We start from the raw sequence: 12832 nt of genomic DNA, 5'->3' as shown, positions 1-12832 counted from the left end.
ATCCAAAATAAAGCAAACCCCAGTGTGTAAATTCTCAATCCAACTGAAAGGCAAAGATTTGAACGTCTTTTGAAAGCTGAAGCCTTCTTTCATGCTAACATCTTATTCAATGCAGTAGAAAATGAATGATTTAAAAAAGATAATAGAAGGACCCTGATTTAATTCTTCCAGAGAGATTCAAAACCACAGGTCTTCTACTAAGGAAAGAAAAAGGTTGAAGGGAAAATGAAAAGAATCACCAGTAATGTCAAAATAAGAGTCTAATCCAATCCTAAAATGACTTGAGAATAGCTACAAGCATCCATACCAGTATTCCTATTTCATGCTATTGATCCAGTGTCTGAAAAGAAAATGGAAGAATATATCCATATTGTGAAAAATGTCTCTTAAGACTAAAGATATAAGAAAGATAAAGAGGTCTTTGTCTTTTGCTGAAACAATGGAAAAAAAGGAAAATAGAGAAAAGGGCTCAGTTCAATTGTCCCGACTTTATGGTACTCTGGATGTTTAATAACTACCAAAGTCCAAACTCCCATTATGAAAGTAAAACATTTTTTCCACAATAATCACCAAACTTGCAGCTGGTTTGTTGGTCTGCTAGTTGTAAAAGGAAGTTTAGCATCAGTTTACTAATGCTTCTCAGTAGAACTCTCAAAAATATTGTTCTTCTTCACTTGCATGAAACTACCAGTCATATGACAAAATTTTCTCTAATCACAAGAACAATGTTGATTAAAATATAAAATCTACAAAGGGTACTTATTCGACCATTTGCAAATAAGCTTTCAGGGGGACAATCATATTCTAGCTTTGTATGGTCTTACTTTTAATCTGAAGAAAAATGCTTCCTTAAAGAGCAATCCATTTCCCCCCTCAGAGTTGCCAGAGAAAAGATCAGTGGATATCTTCCTTGATCTAACCACCACAGGACACTAGGACAAAATAGAAAAACAATTCAGAGAAGTTACGGACTCTTTTCATTATTACAACATGACTAATCTCAAAATACAATCTGTTTAGGCCTAGGACAGGAAATAGAGGTTGAAATATGGCTAAGGGAGATTTCCTTCCTTTGGTTTTAGAATTTAAACATGTAGACATAGATTTCATTTTCAATTCTATGATCTTGCCAGATTGCAAAAATTGGAGAAAATTGTTAAAACAAATTCAGAGAAGACACAACAGCTAAATTCAGAATTGTGTCAATTTTGTAAAGACCTGTAAATATGTCCAGTTTTATATCTTTCTTACCAGTTTGCTATGCATTTGGGGATAAATTGAGTCCTCTGTTGAAATCTGTGCTGCTCCCTTCAAATATGTTTCATGCTAGTTATGGCAGTGATGGCTTGTACAAATCACATTGGTGCAATCACTACTCCCCTTCCCCCACCCAGGACAGCAGTATCCTCAGGGTAGGATTTTTTCTAAAAAGGGATCAGCAAATCAGAAAAAAAGGGAAGGTGGGAACATAGAAATAATAAAATGCTATAAGGAGGAAAAGGTAAGGGGAAGCAGAGGAAAGGAGAGAATCTGGAAGACAGTTGGGGTTGACGGCTGAAAGATGAGCTTGTGAGCAATGAGATAAAAAATTAGCACAGAGTGTGTCTACATGCTCAGTAATGTGCAGTAGTTGCTGCACATTAAATTTAGTACTTGTATAATCAAGTACTACATTAATGCTCAGTAACTGGCGTTTGTGCTGTGATGTGCCCCTGCACAGTATTATTAGGCTACTGCACAGTTAGTGTCTTGTGTAGACACACCTACAGAGAAGAGAATGTAGAAAGTGTGATGATGCCACTGGTGGCTGAAAGTCTCTGCTGCAACTGCTAGATACCTTCTCTGAGAGCTTAAGAATTTTTCTAGCCCTCACTGGCTCTTCCCAGGAATTCCATTCTTATCCCAGATTGCCAAAATGAATGATACAGATTCTCCTGCAGAGTGGAGATTCACCCTTGCATAGGTACGAGTCTAGGAGAGCTGAGTGGGAGGTGTAACACTGTCAACCCCTCTTCAAGGTGGAGAACATGGTTGGTTCCATTAACTGAAAATATGAATGTGGGGATTTTGGGGCATAGGTGCAACAGGGGAGGAAGGGGTGGGATGAGTCATAGATTTTGGTTTTGTTTTCAAAGAAGCAGGTTTTCAGCAACAAATTTGCTTTGTTAAGCTTGTAAACCAATTTTGCAAAGTTTCCAAGGTTTTGCTGAGGTACTAACCAGTGAACCCTTTAATCTCTTTGAATTGAATCGGAACCCTCTGAATTGATTCAGAGAGATTTTGAAACATTTGGCAATTTGGACATAGACATAGCTTTAAATACCTCTAGGTGGCTCATGAATGCTGCGATGCTGGGGAAGATGGAGCACTCCACAGAAGCACGGGGGTTCCCCAGTGTGCTTGGCAGCAGACCTGGAAGTGGACCAAAAGCATTTATGTCCACTTCTGGGTCTACTGGGGAGCATGCGGGGGAGCCCCCCCATGCCCCTCCAGCTCGGCAACTGCTGCCTCTTGGATCTGGGGAGGCACCCAGGGTCCCCCATGTCCTATCGCTGGGCTGGGGGGGCATGGGGGCAGGGGCCCTGTGCACTCCCCAAAGGACCCGGAAGTGGACTGGAAGTAGTTCTGGGTTCGCTGCCAAGCACAAGGAGGACACTGCCCCCTACACTCCTTTTGGGCGCTCCATCCGTCCAAGCATCGCAGCATTCACAAGCCACACTGGTAGGTCAAGGTATGTAGAAAAAACATTTTATAGCTGTGTCTGTGTCCAAATCACTGATTCAGCTGAATCAAATCAGGGACAGTGATCCAAATCAACTCATTGAATCACTGTCCCTGATTCAGGCTGAATCCAAATTGAATAGGGCCCGCTTCGCACACCCCTAATTGTCAGTAATTTGGTGCATCATGTTCTTCCATTACCAGAACTGCAGAGCCTCTTAATAGCTTAACTTTTGGTATGCAAGAACTGTGCTTACATTTTGCTATCAAAAACTAAAAAGAATAGTCTTCCATCTGCATTCAGAAACTTTGTGACTGATATTTTGTTAGAAAAGCAATGAAAAATAATGTTCCAAATGTTTCATTACCCATTCAGCCCCTAAGAAAATACTTCTTGGTCTGTGGCAAAAGGCATTTGCCCTGTGTGGATCAGATATAAAGTCTGTATCTATTTCTTCATGCTGGATTTCCCCCACCAGCAATTAATGAACACAGGGCATTACCGAAATATCACTTGGTTCATCTGCTGCTGTTTATTGGATGATTCACAGGTGTGGAAAGGAACAGTCAGCAAGCTGCAGTAATAGGATAAAACTGAAAAAATAATTCTATATTCCAAAACTTTGATCACAATACCTCTTACACATAGGTCTGTGTTTGACTTTAGTTGAGTTGAAGTACATGGGCTAGGTGTTTTTTTTCAACAGGGAATTAGATTATTTTTCTGCTTAAAGTTCAACATCTGCTTTGCTGAATCAGGGCCTTACTAAGCAGATACATGGAGACTATATACCTACTTCAATTTGTTTTATGAAAAAATGGTATGAGAATTCTCCAGATTATTTTTATAGTAGGTGTAAAAAAGTGTATTACAAAGGAAAGAGAATTTTGTTTGAATCTGTTATCAGTCTTGTAATCAGTGTTTTTCAGTGCTAAAGTCCCTGTGTTACACACTACCATGAAAATCTTCATGTCTGTTTTTTGATGTGTATAATACATGTACAGTCCTTGTTGTCAAGATGGTCTCTTCTTGGTATGGCTGGTCTTATTTTAGTGGAATTCATTATATCCCCAAGGGGTTACTTTCTCAAGAGTCTTAATGAAACTTTAAAAGTTGAAATAAACGTTATTGAAACTTTTCACTAAACAGTCTCCTGGGGTTTCATAGGAATCCAGTATTTGAGCTGGAGAGAGATCCATGGTACCTCATCAAAGATTATGTAAGAAAAGCTGACTCAACTATGGCAAGTGTCATACCTCATTTTATTCTGAGACTATTATTGCGTACCAAAGAAATCATGCAAGATCAAGCTTGGTTAATTTGTGCTGTGTGAAGTCAAAATTTACCAAATATTGTCTTATTATTTCCATTACACACACATACCCACCCCCCAAAATAGCTTTTGAGAGCCAATTCTTCCCCAATGTTCAGTGGAGAACATTGATATTTTTTGAGTCAGTAGTTGCCAATATGAATGGAAACCCTCAGTGGAAAAAGGATATCCAATGAAGCTGGGAACTGGGCAGCATATTCAGGGAAGAGAAGGGAAAGAATCAGGTGACTTGATAAGTAGTCTAGAGAAGATAAGAAACAAGCAGGTGGGTAGTGTGTTCAGGAGACAAGGGGGACTACAAGTTAGAGACACAAGTAAAGGGGAACAGAGGACAATAGGACCAGATGCCTAGCAAACACGCAGAAGAGAAGAAAATAGGATAAAAGAATAAAATAGGTCAGAGAGAAATGAAATGAAAAACAAGAAAAAAAATTTAACATAAGAAGAAGACGAAAGACTCCTTGAAATGAAGACTACTGAAAATATATACAGGGGTGCATGTTGTAGCCGTGTTGGTCTAAGAACATAGGCAGACATGGTTCCTTGGGTAAATCTGATATCTTTTATTATAGACTGAAAATATATAAACACTATCCTTATGTTAGCTTTCCCTGTACATAATAGTTATTACAACAGGGATGACAATTTCTCCTATTGTGATAAAGAGGGGAAATGATCCACAAGACAATTTTCTAACTGTGATAAGTGCAAATATTGGCATAGGTTTCTGTGTGACGGCATGAACATTTAAAAGTCAAGCATCATATAAATATTATACTTACACATATCATGCATATAATGCTATATATAAAATGCTATAAACATTTATATACATCTTGTATTTATTCTTCCAGTAGATATTCTTCTTTATCCCCTTCAGTACTTTTAACATAGTCCCTCTATATTGTTTTTTGTTCATGCTTTACTATTCACTCTACTTCTTCATTTTTTTCTTTGCATAGCATCTTCCCTAAGCAACACAAGTACCCTATTGTGATCTCACCTGAAATTAACTTTTCAAAGTCCTGATGCTTTAAGTGAATTCAGATTTAGGTAAACTGATTTCACTCATTCCTTATTTGAATCACCTCCCTGCCATCTTTACAGTGTATTATCTGCATTTCAAATGCATTCCTCTTTGGTAGTCATACAGTCACTTCATAGAACGTGTGTAGGTAAACTCAACATAAGCCATTATCAATAAATTCCTATGAGTCTATGGTTGTTCTGTTGGCTCCCACACTACTCTGTCTAACCACTCAGAATTTAACTTCACAATATACTTTCAACTAAAAGAAGTACTGTTATATAAATTTCATAGATGAGGGACTGAGGCACGTACACGTGAAGGGATAGATTGATGCAAGAACATAGATGACTGTGCTCCTATTTTATGTGTCCAAATCCAAAATTTTAATCCTCAAAGCTCTTGCTCAGCTGTTTCCAAACTTGGAAGGATCCTATACAGTATATGCACCTCCGGTTTTGATATTAAAGTTCTGCAGGTGCCTGAGGTTCAACTTCTAGTCTGTGTACAGTCCCCCAGCTTGCAATACCACCAAACAGTCTGATACTTTACTCAAACAGTTTGCTCCTATTAGGACCCAATAATAAAGATGCCTCCACCTATGTCACCATTGAGATTCGCTCCAGTTGTCATTTTCAGAGTATGTTCAAGTGGATTGGACACTCCTCAAAGTATAGTAGACATCATTCCTTTCTTTCAAAGGCTGGCTACTTAAGGAAATGGTTGTTTCAGCAGTTGCCCTGGCTTTATACAATAGCTCAGCAGTTATCTAGTCTTCAGTTCCTGCTCCAGTGACTAATTCTTCATTTTCCAAAGTCAAGGTCACTTTTGTAGTCTCTCTTTGGTCCAATGTATATTTAGGTGCCTAATTCAAATTAGAACATCTTTAAACACTCACCCTGAGAAAAGCCTGGAGTCATATAGTTTGGGAGCCTGCTTAGATGGTAGGAATTATATGTTTGAATCCTATGTAGGTCGGTACATAACCTCCTCTTGTGTAACAATGCTGTGAAAGAAAGGAGGGGTCCCTTGTTTAGTTTCTGAGAGCAACCACTGAAAGCAACAGTTAAGTATGGAGAAGATTCAGAAGCAGGGAGGGAAGGATTTCCCAATGGTACTGAGTAAGTTACCAACGGCTGTGAGTGTGCAGCAGCTGCATTTCCCCTTGGCTAGCTCAGGGAGCACCATCCTCAGTCTGCTAGGTTTTCTAAATCATAGAATTATAGGAAAATAGGGCTGGAAGGGACTTCATGAGGTCATCTATTCCAGCCCTCTTCTCAAGGCAGGGTCATCCCTGACTAATTCATTCCAATTCAGTCTAAACTGCTCTTGAAAATTTCCAAAACTCTCTCAGAAAGTTCTTCTTAAGAATCCCATTTTGCAGTGTCAAACTCTACCTATGCACTGTGTCCCGGGGGACAGCGGGGAAAAGAACCCCAAACAATGAATGGGGACCCCCTGGGGAAGGGAACATGTGTCAAAAGAGGAAAAGATGCAAAAATAACTTAAAGAAATTACTTACCAGCAGCAGGACACGCAGCACAGCTGGAGCAAGAAAGGAAATCCACGCGGGTCATAAGCCGTGCCTTTATCCAGCTGAAACCGTCCAGTGATGTCATCAGCAATCACCGGCCACCAGGGATAAGATGGACCACCAGGGAAGACAGTGGGTAAAGCAGAGCAGACTCGGGGAAGGCTCCAATGCTGGATGCCGTCTGGGATACCCCAAGGGAGAGAGAGCCGGCAGGGGCTCTCTACGCCAGTGGGGAACACCATGGTGAGGAGACAGGGGAGCCAGAAGAGGCTCTCTGCACTGACAGAGACAGGATTGGTGGAGGGACAGGAGAGGCAGAGGAGGCTCCCTACTCCAATGGGTAGCGGGAGCGTTGGGGGAACGCAGGAGACAAAGGAGGCTCCCCCTCTGGGCAGAGACAGAAGGGAGCAGCAAAGGGAGCTGCAGAGCAGAACGGCCAGAGGCTGGGTGTCAGCCCATACCATAAGAAATAGCTGGGTGCATGGGGAGATACCACAGGATGCCAGAAGCTGCACATCTCCTACAGTGGAGAAGGACAGTAGCTGCACTTACCACGCGGGGCAGAGTGAGAGGTGAAATGACCTGGGCCGAAGGGCCGTGGTTGACGCTGACCATACAAAGGGCCAAACCCCAGCAGGATCATGGGGAGTGAAGGTTGCTCCGTTGCCCTAACAGAAGGGCAGGGGAAAGGACTGGACAGGTCCTTCCACACTTAGTTTGTGTTGGGTTTTCCTTTTTGTTTCCCCCTTTTGGAGAGGCTGAGAGGTAGGATGAGGCGATGCAGGCAGGATAGCACTGTATCGTATTTTCTTTGGTCCTCCATCTTTCATTTGAGCACAGGTCCCAGGCAGGGACTGCTGGGAGACAGGAGGGAGTGATTCTCCGAAGCCCTACTACTGCCTGAGTTAGTTATCTCGGGAGGCAGGACCTAGAACATGATAGGGCTACAAAGGCCATCAAGTTCCAGGGAGACAACATCATCGGGGGTACAGCCGAGAAGATCTGGTGACCCGCCGGAGGTTGGCATTAGGTTGGGGTATAAGGGAGGTGGAGTCCCATGGACAACCTTCGGGCAGACTCCCCGCTGCAGCAGAGCCCTGGCTGGTTGGCCCCCACACTGGTATAACACTCAAAGTTGTGGCAGGAAAGATTGGGGGAGGCCACCCAGGTGATAAACGGCTGCTCACCATCCTACAAGAGACCGCAGGATGCCCTCTACCGGCCGCCCGGACCAAGGCCTCACGCAACCAAATATTCAAAGCCCGGCAGGTACAAACTGGTACACTGACTGGGAATCTACTGGAAAACCCAGCCCCAGAAGAACAACCCAACATGCAACCAGTGGCCATAACTACTCCCGATATGTTGGGCCAGAACTTGCAAGAGCTGACGCAGATACTAGATGTACAGTAACAAATGATGGAGCGTCAGCAGGACTGGCTGCAACATAGCCTAACGGCCTTTAAGATGCTGAAGATGATGGGTGATGACGACCCGGAAGCATACATCTGAAGGCGTTCGAGCGCCATGCTATCATGACAGGCCTGGACAAAGGGTACTAGGCCAGGCAGCTCGGGGCCCTTCTAGTAGGAAAAGCCCAAGCAGTGTATAAGACGCTTCCCCAGGATGAAGTGTGAGATTATGACATAGTGAAAGTGGCCATTTTGTATTGGCTGGAGATTAATCCCAAACATTATAGGCGTCTCTTGTGGGCCAAGAAGGGGGCAGAAGAGAAGCGACCCCAGCTCCTGTTGCAATTATTGAGGGACCTATTTAGTAAATGGATCAATCTCATGTCCTGTGACCGTGATGCCTTGGCCGATCAGATAGTATTAGAGCAATTCCTTAATGACTTAAAAGAGTGGACTCAGCGGTGGGTACGCCAGCATCCTCCCCACAACTGTGAGGAAGCATTGAAACTGGCTGAGGCCTTTGCAGCCTCAGAAGTCAATTACCCTCGAGAGAGGTGCAACCCCAATCCTCTACCCTCGACAGCGAAGGAAACAGAAAAACGATGATTCACCCCCAGGGGTCCAATGAGGAATATGGTTTGTTTCCGTTGCAGGAAAGTAGGACACTTCTCAAGGGAATGCGCAAACAATGTATCGGAGAGATGGCACCTGGACAACCCAGTGCATGGAACAGCAGAGGGGTGCAAAGAACCCATTCAAACAGAACCAATGGGTTGTAGTTTTGTGACGGGTGGAGAAGGCGCCATATGGGAAGGACCCACGGTACAAGCTTGGATTGGAAATCAGCTCGTCAGGGCAGTCTTGGACTCTGGATGTGCCCAGTTCTTGATAAAGACCAGCCTATTTATGGCCCACCTGAGCTGTAAGGCTGAGCCAGTAAGGGTATCTTGGCTCCATGGGGAAACCCAGCAGATCCAACAACAATGGGTACCTCTTCACATCATGGAACACTGATGAGAGTTGCTGGTTAGCTTAGCCCCTCGCCTAGCCTGTGACATGTTATTAGGGCAAGATTGGACCCCTATATATGACGCACTGGAGAGAATCCAGGATGTGGAGACCACTTGAAGGAACCTGAAGATGTGAGGAGGATGGCTAGGAGAACTCGAGGGCGATGGGGAACCAGACGATGACATGAATGTACTAGACCTACATGACATGGCCATCAGTCAACAGTTTAGGGAGGCACAAGAGGAGGACAGGGGGTTACAGGAGCTGTGAGCAGCAGCGGTGGATGCATCAACCTTCTCACGAGCACAGACCCTGGTGACTACACCTCGGTTCGATGTAAGACATCAACTCCTATACCAGGTCCAGCCTGGTGGGGCGGGGGAGCCCAAGAGGACACCACTTGTGGTGCCCTCTTGTTTCTGGCAGGCCATATGGCAGCTCGTTCACTCCAACCCTACTGGAGGTGACACGGGGCATGATAGGATTACCGCTAGGATATCACGGTGGTTTTTTTGGCTGGGATTGGGGGGAAACGTGGCCCGCCACTGCGCTGCTTGCCCTGAGTGCCAAAAAGCTAGGAGAACCACCCACCAAGAGCCCCTCTCCAGCCCATGCCCGTGATTGACCTTCACTTTTAAAGGATAGAAATGGATGTTATTGGTCCACTGCCCTGCAGTAGTGCGGGCCATCAATATATACTCCTATTTGTGGATTACGCCACACGGTATCCAGACACAGTGCCACTTCAGGTGGTAACTGCCCCTCAGATCACAGAGGAGCTCATCAAGTGGATTACCAGAATCGGAATTCCACAAGAGATCCTGACAGACCAGGGGCGTAATTTTATGTCAGAGGTGTTACAAGTGGTATGCCGGATGTTAAAAATAAAACAGCTCTGAACGTCAGTGTATCACCCACAGACAAACAGGCTGGTGGAAAGGCTGAATGGATCCACAAACAAAATGTTATGCCGGTGCATAAGGGGGGATCCTTGGAAATGGAATCTACTCCTCCCCTTGATATTATTCATCCTTAGGGACACCCCCTCAGTCATTGACGTATTCTCCATTCAAGTTAGTGTTGGGCCATGGCCCCAGAGGCTTACTGCAAATTTTGAGGCACGATTGGGAGCACGGCACAGCAGCTGCACAGGACCCCTCTGCGTATCGGCAGAGGGTTGCAGGTGGACACGTCAGTGACTGCTGTCGGGGCAGTATTGACACAAGACACCGGATTAGACAGACCAGTAGCCTACACCAGCCAAAAACTGCTGCCCGCAGAAACAAGGTACGCCACTATCGATCACGAGTGTTTGGCAATATGCTGGGTGGTGGAGCACTTCCAGTATTACTTAATGGGAAGAGAGTTTATGTTAGTAACGGACCACGCCCCCCTAAGATGGTTCAGCTCCACGAGAACAGATAACGCCTGAATTACAAGATAGGCTCTGGCCCTCCAACCTTTTAAATTCTGCATAGTGCACTGACCAGGAGTAGATAATATAACAGCGGACTTTCTATCTAGATGCAACAACAAAACCGAAGACGATGATGAGAAACAAAAATGTATAGAACTACAGGACAAGACGGGTAGGGCAGGAGCAGACAGAAAGGAACCACCTTACCACTTAAGGCAACTTAAGAGGGGGGGTATGTCCTGCTGATCCTGCCTCTGTCAGCACGAAGAGCCTCTTCTGGCTCCCCGGGCTCCTCACCACGCTGTTCCCCACTGGCATAGAGAGCCCCTGCCGGCTCTCTGTCCCTCAGGGAGGCCACCCAGGTGATAAACAGCTGCCCTACAGGAGACTGTAGGATGCCCTCTAATGGCCACCCGGACCAAGGCCACGCACAACCGAATGTTCAAAGCCCAGCGGGTACACGCTGTATAAAGGCCTACAAGTTTGTGGAGTCCACCAAGAAGCATGCTGCCTAAACATTAGGCCCCACAGAGCATGTCTACACAAGATGCTTTACAGCTCCCCCCACCCTCTGGGATGCAGGCCTAACTCCAGTGCCCCCTGCCTGCCCAGGGCTGGCACCCAGGTGAGTCTGGAGCTTCCCCCCCCCCCCCTTCCGTCTACTGTAGCGGGGCAGAGCAGGGCAGGAGTAGCCCTGCACTGAACCGCTCCTGTCAGGAGTAAATTTGATCTTAACAGGCACAAATGTAAACACATCCCTGAGGAAATTTTCTGAGCCTTATTTTACTGTGCAGTAAGCTTACATTGCATTAATAGCACATGTAGATGTGCCCACAGTATAGGACCTAAATAACTAACCCAAAGTCTCACAGGAAATGTGTGCCAGAAGGAAGAGTTAACATAATCTTCTACATCTTAAGCTAGTTCTCTAACTATTAGATCACATTTTTTTTTCCAAAAAGGCCCCTACTTATTAAATGTTTCTTCTCTGAAGGTTGAAAGCTTTGCCCTGATTTACGAAACCTCATATTACTTCACTTTGGCCACGTCTACATGAGTGGCAGACTGCACAGTTGTTACTGCACAGTCATTACTGTGAAGTTATTTAATACTTGTTTATGCAAATACTAAATGACTGTGCAGTAACAGGCATGACTATGCAGTACTGTCACTGCATGATTTTTTTCAGATGCCAGTGCACAGTAGCTATGAGCTACTGTGCAGTAGCTTGCTACTACTGCACAGTAGCAGTGTGTCACAGTTAGTGCCCACCAGTGCTACTGCACAGCAGCAACAAGCTACTGTGCAGTAGCATCTCATGTAGATGCACCCTTTAAGAGTCATCCCAGTCAAATTAAAATTAAGCATATGCTTAAGAGCATTGCTGAATAGAAGCTTTAACTGTCCTGTCTCCTTTGGATCACACATGAATTACTAGAGACAAACTTCTGCCCCTTTTGTGAAACTGTTCCTCACTGGGAACATAAATGAAAATTGTTTCACACCCCAAGAGTTCATAGAATTAATATTTTATTTCTAATAAAAGATGGCTAAAGGTTCTCTTGCTATATTCCTGTATTGAACAGGGCATGAGTACTTATATATGTATCTTAAAAGTAAAACCAAAAGGACTATTATCTTTTGATATTTTATAGAATGCATGAAAGGAGTTTGCCTTTTTAAAATTTAAGGAAAATTTTAAAAAATAATATGGCTCAAAAGGTAGTGGGGGAAGTTCTATTATTAAAAGAAAGGAACTACTCATTTGTACTTATGCATCCTTTAATAATATTATTAATGATTATGATAATTCCTTGATCAGCATTTTCCCTGAGGCAAAGGGCTTTACAAAGAATAAGCAGAAGAAGGAAACAGAAGAAGGTAGGGAAAGTGAGGCATCATAAAGTGAAGGCTCCAGGCCTCAAAGGCATAAACTCCCATTGTCTATATTTTCCATGAGGAGCTGGGTTGGAGAGATTTGCTTAAGGATGCCCAACAGGCTGGTAATAGAAACAACAGTAGAATACAGGTTTTCTATGCAAGGCCCAATTCAAAATTCATACGCTACACTTCACTGAACTTTTGTGAATAACTGAGTTCCTCCAGCGAGGTAATGAATGCCCTCAACTGCTATTGCAAGCAGTGCTACAATACTCAGTGCTGCACAGGACCCATCCCAAGAAGACTGAGGGGAGGGTGGAAGAATGAAGTACCTTGATGTAGAGAATAAAAAAAAATGTATTTGCATCGTGTCTTGGTAAATCTGTTCAATTGTTCTTGGTCATGAACTGCTAGCTTCACATCCTGATATTAGTACTCAGGTCAGCACTTTGTTATTGGTGTCAGGTGGCAAGTTTCTAGCTTGATACTGTGCTG

Source organism: Alligator mississippiensis, chromosome 3, assembly GCF_030867095.1.
Source record: "Alligator mississippiensis isolate rAllMis1 chromosome 3, rAllMis1, whole genome shotgun sequence".
Lineage (NCBI taxonomy): Eukaryota > Metazoa > Chordata > Crocodylia > Alligatoridae > Alligator > Alligator mississippiensis.
The sequence above is the reverse complement of the archived record's forward strand: the minus strand, read 5'-3'. Positions refer to the sequence as shown.